This window comes from Nannospalax galili, unplaced genomic scaffold, assembly GCF_000622305.1.
Source record: "Nannospalax galili isolate Female #2095 unplaced genomic scaffold, S.galili_v1.0 scaffold246, whole genome shotgun sequence".
Classification (NCBI taxonomy): domain Eukaryota; kingdom Metazoa; phylum Chordata; class Mammalia; order Rodentia; family Spalacidae; genus Nannospalax; species Nannospalax galili.
This window is the reverse complement of record NW_008356327.1, coordinates 3,082,492-3,087,190: the sequence shown is the minus strand read 5'-3', so window position 1 is coordinate 3,087,190 and position 4,699 is coordinate 3,082,492. Positions and strand designations below refer to the sequence as shown.

Genomic DNA, 4,699 nt, shown 5'->3' with positions numbered 1-4,699 from the left:
CTTAAACTGCAAGGATGTCCATTAAACTTCACCATGAACATGCCAAAGAAGCCATGTTGTCAAAATGTCCACTTAACCCACCCAAACATCTCAAACTCACCCTTTGCTGAGCTTCTATACCCATTTTTTTTTTTACTTTTTTTTCTTTTTATTAAACAAGAGTAGACAGGTACATGGTGGTAAATGCTAACTATCCATATTCGCATAGAGACACAGTATAATCTCTGAGTCCAATATACAGAGAAAGGAGGAAAAAAGCTAGAATTCTACGCACTACTACACAGGGAGGGGCCCAGCACCCCCAGCTTCCAGCAGAGTCAAGGGAGCAGTAGGTTTTGGGGGTTTTTGTTTTGTTTTGTTTTGTTTCTTTCCAAAAGATCACGGTGGGGGTGGTGGTGAGTCCACAGTTTGAGACAAGAAGGGACCAAAATGAATTTAGAACAGAAGAGTGGAGGCTCTTTTCCTGTTGCAATCGGCTCAAGGTTGTTTCCCCCAAATATGTTGAGAACCATCCTGTTGAGAAAAGAGACTTCAAAAACAGGGCGACTGAGCACAAGAGGGACAAGGGAGGGGAAAGACCACAATGTGCTCCCAGAGACTTGAGGAAATAAAAAATAAAAAGAAAATTTTACAAAAAGAAAGGTTGGAATCTGTCAGTGTTCTTTTCTTTCAACCATCTTCTCCTTCATCACCATCTTCATCTTCTTCACCTTCATCCTTGTCCCCTTCTTCAATATTTTCCAACCCTTCTCCTCCTCCTCCTCCTCCTCCTCCTCCTCCTCCTTCTTCATCATCATTTTCCCCTTCTCTTTCTTCATCATCCATATCAGAAACCAAGTAGCACTCCTAGGAGTTTGGCCAGATGTTATCTTTGATGAGCTCTCCTACTTCATCTGTGCCTGCATCAGAATGGTCAGTGAACCAGGTGAATTAGCTCTCTGGTTCTTCATGCTGCCTCTCCCTGCTGGCTTTATTCTGTGTTTTACTTGAGCACTTCGTTAAATCCTTTCCAGATTTCCATTTGATTTCAGTGGACTTTGAAGATGGATCACTACTATCATTCAGATGAAATTCTTCGGAGAGAAATTTATTTTAAAAGTAAGGATTTTCATGAAAATAAAAATCTATTCTGTAATCTGATTTTCTATCTTCAAATTCTGTCACTTAAACTCTGGTCAAATAATGCAGCGCCTCTTCATCCTCCTCCCCAAGCAGTACAGACACTTGTGGATGGTTGATAAATGCTGTTACCCAAAAATTTGGGATTTTGGCTATCAATTTTGACCTCTTCTGAAAAAAATGGTTGATGGGGTTTGCTGTATTTCTGTTCTACTTCAAAATTTCCTCATGGGCTTCTTTGTTACGTCTATTTCATTTTGTACTTCATCAATATGTTCAATTGATTCTTGTTGTTCTTTTTTTCCCTTCTGCAAGCCTGGGGAGGCCGAGGACTTGGCCAGTTTGGGGGTAGCCATGGGTTGGGGCTTCTTGGGTTTAGATCTTTACTTATCTTTTTTGATCAGGGTATTATTTCCTTAAAAATATGTCCTAAAACTAACGTACACATTTTCATAAAAGGTAACAATAGTTAATATTTAGTAAGTGAAGAGAATAGGTAGAGCCCTGTCAATCTGGATCTCAAAAGTGAGTTGCAATGATTGAACAAGTCATTAAAAATAAAATTAACTGTCACCAGCAAAGAAAAATAGGTACAAATGCAAATATAATGCATTCTAGTATCAACAGGTTAGGTAAAGTTTCTCTTGAACTCATTACATAATAGTATGAAGCTTGAAGATGGGGAGGGCGAGACTGAAAATTTGTCAAGTAACAGGAAACAGAATGTACTAAGTCCTTTCTGTGAAATAAAGCCTGGCTCTTTTGTGAAGTTGGAGATTGTAAGAAAAATCTTGATAAAGTGACAACTTATGGTAGTATTGTATTCATTACTTTTCTGTTGTTATGATTAAACATCATGACCAAGAGAGCTTATAGAAGGAATAGTCTATTTGAGTTTACATTTCCAGAGGGATTAGAGTCCATTACGGTGGTGAGGCATGGTGGCAAGAGATGGCCAGAGCAGAGAGCAGAGTTGGATAAGAGTGTCCTCTGTATGCCAAGCTGGACTGGCAAGTAAATGGATAGATGCCTACTTCTCTAGCTTCTCTCCTGCTTATGTTAAACCAGTTGAACCCTAAGACACTCAGTAGGAAGGGAGAGGCAGAGGGAAACAGTCATCCCTCCCACCCAATCAATCGGCCTTAACTGCATGAGGGTGAGGGACTAAGGCAAGACACAGGGGAAGCAAGAGAAGGGGAGGGTGCTTCACCATCTTGAACCCCTGAAATGTAGGGAAAGAAAAATAAAGACCAAGGGTGCTCCTTATTGCAAGTAACCCCTCATCACCATCATATGCTCTGTTAGTAAGTCCAGTAAATATTTTTATTCCCTAAACTGTAGTTTGGAGGAATATTTTCTCAGTTTTGTAGTAAGGACAGTGGGAAAAGGAGGCCACAGCGGACCTGGAAGCTGAAAGTGTGGGCCTCCCAGCAGTAATTCGACTTACACAATCTTCAAGCACACATAGGAAACAGAAAACAACTGAAAACCTGGCAAGGCTTAAGACCTCTTAAAATCTGCCCCCAGTGATGTGCTTCCTTTGGCATGACATCTTCTAAAGCTTTCCAAAACAGTGCCAGCAACTGGAGAAAAACTACTGAAATACTTGGAGCCTATGGGGGACATTCTCATTCAAAGTGCCATAACTACTAAGGAGAGTGTAGTCAGATTTCTGAGCACACTTGTAATTTGGGTCTGCTTTGAGACTTTTAAAGTTTGTTATTAAGACAGTAAGGTTAAAACCTAAGGCATTCTGTTAAGCAACATGTTCTAACTCATCTTTTAAAAAAATAGTGTGGCTAGAGAATGGTCTTGGTGAGATGTGCAAAAGTGACACAAATTAGGGACTACGATATCCACATAAACATCTAAGAGGCCTATATGCAGTATCAATTGTACATAATTACACTGGAATTCAAGATAAATCCTTTATCATCGTGAAATACATAGTAATATCACACATTCTAGAAGGCATACATAATATACTATATACTAATCTACTAACATGATGATATGGGAAGTACCCTAATACCGACCACTCTTTACGCACTTTAAACAGAGTTCTAACACTGAACTCCTGACTATATTACTGCACAGTGAACCTATCACTTACCAAATCATTGCTGCAGTTTAAACCACTAGTCAGTCATCTGATATTTTTCATTAATTTTCTTATTTAATTGACAAAATTGATTAGCTGTCTTGTCTTGATCCATTAGTGATTCAGTTTTTGTTTTACTTCATTTTTCAATATGCTTGCAGGGGTTACACTTTACACAGAGAGAATAAAAATAAACATGTGAAAAATGGCCCTATTCTTAGACACATGAACCAGAAAATATTGGGTCTTCAACAAGCCCACCATATCCTTCATGTTATATCTTATTCTGCCATTCTTCCACACTTTGATATTTTCTACCATTTCAATACCCTCAATTATGGTAATGGGTATGAAGAATGTAAACTTACGGTACAGCATGTTATTTGTTTTCCATTACAGATGTAATAAGTTTGCTTCACAGACAGAGAGAAGCAGATTACTTTTAAAAAAAGCACTCCTTTGTCCCTCATGAATAAAAATATATTCAGTAGTAAGTTGCCAAGAGTTACACTGTATTTCCTTAGGATTAGAGGCAATGTTTCATTTTCTCATTTTTGATAATGTATTTGAAAAGATAAAAATCATCAGAAAAATCATTTCATTAAATTTATCATTTGTGTGGTCAGACTACCATGGATAGCATTATAACTCATAAACTGATTAAATGCAAAGTGAATGAATCATGGAACTAGATATTTTAAAGCCAGGTTATGCTTATGAATAATAGGATTAATCAATAATATATCCAAAGTTACTATTAGCATATTATTATTATGCATTTGAAAAAAAACTGTGTAAAAATCTACATGTGGAGACCATTCAGAATTAATGGTCTAAGACAGACAGTAGGCGTTACTGTAAAGTTTGAAATTTTCTTTTAAATCTTTGACATATATAGATTTGTCCTGAAATCTTTTAGTTTTTTTAAACCTGAATATTCCCTATAATTTAGTTTTCAAAATTGTGTTAATATTTATTAACTTAGTGCATGCATATTTGTGTGTCTGCGTGTGTGTGTGTGTGTGTCTATGCCTGTGTCTGTGTCATGCATGTGCATGTGTAGATGTCAAAAGTAAAACGTAGCAGCAGTAGTTCTCTCCTACCATGTAAAATCTGGGTATCAAACTCAGGTTATCAGACAGTAGGAAACACATTTAGCTACTGAGCCATCTAACTGGCCAGCATCAATCTGATTGTAAAAGATTAATGCAGGTGATGATATTTCAATAAAATGTAGAGATTTCCACTCCTCTTTTTTCCTGTTTCTTATTAAATTTGTATATTTCATGTGATGCATGTTAATCATGTTTAGAAGCCCACCCTCATCATTTGCATACTGCAAAGCTTCCCCTTTGCCATATTTAATGAATTTTGTCATATATGTTAAAGCCTATAGAGTCAAGTTTGTGTTCCCAGTTGTCACTTGGCATGAGTTCATCCACTGGAGTCTGGTCAGCTTATCTAGCTTCACTCCCTTAA

General features: G+C 37.4%; 1 pseudogene; it reads right to left on the bottom strand.

The window, feature by feature from the left end:
• Nucleotides 1-669: 669 nt before the first annotated feature.
• On the bottom strand, nt 670-2,043 carry LOC103751186 (annotated as a pseudogene).
• Nucleotides 2,044-4,699: the final 2,656 nt, after the last annotated feature.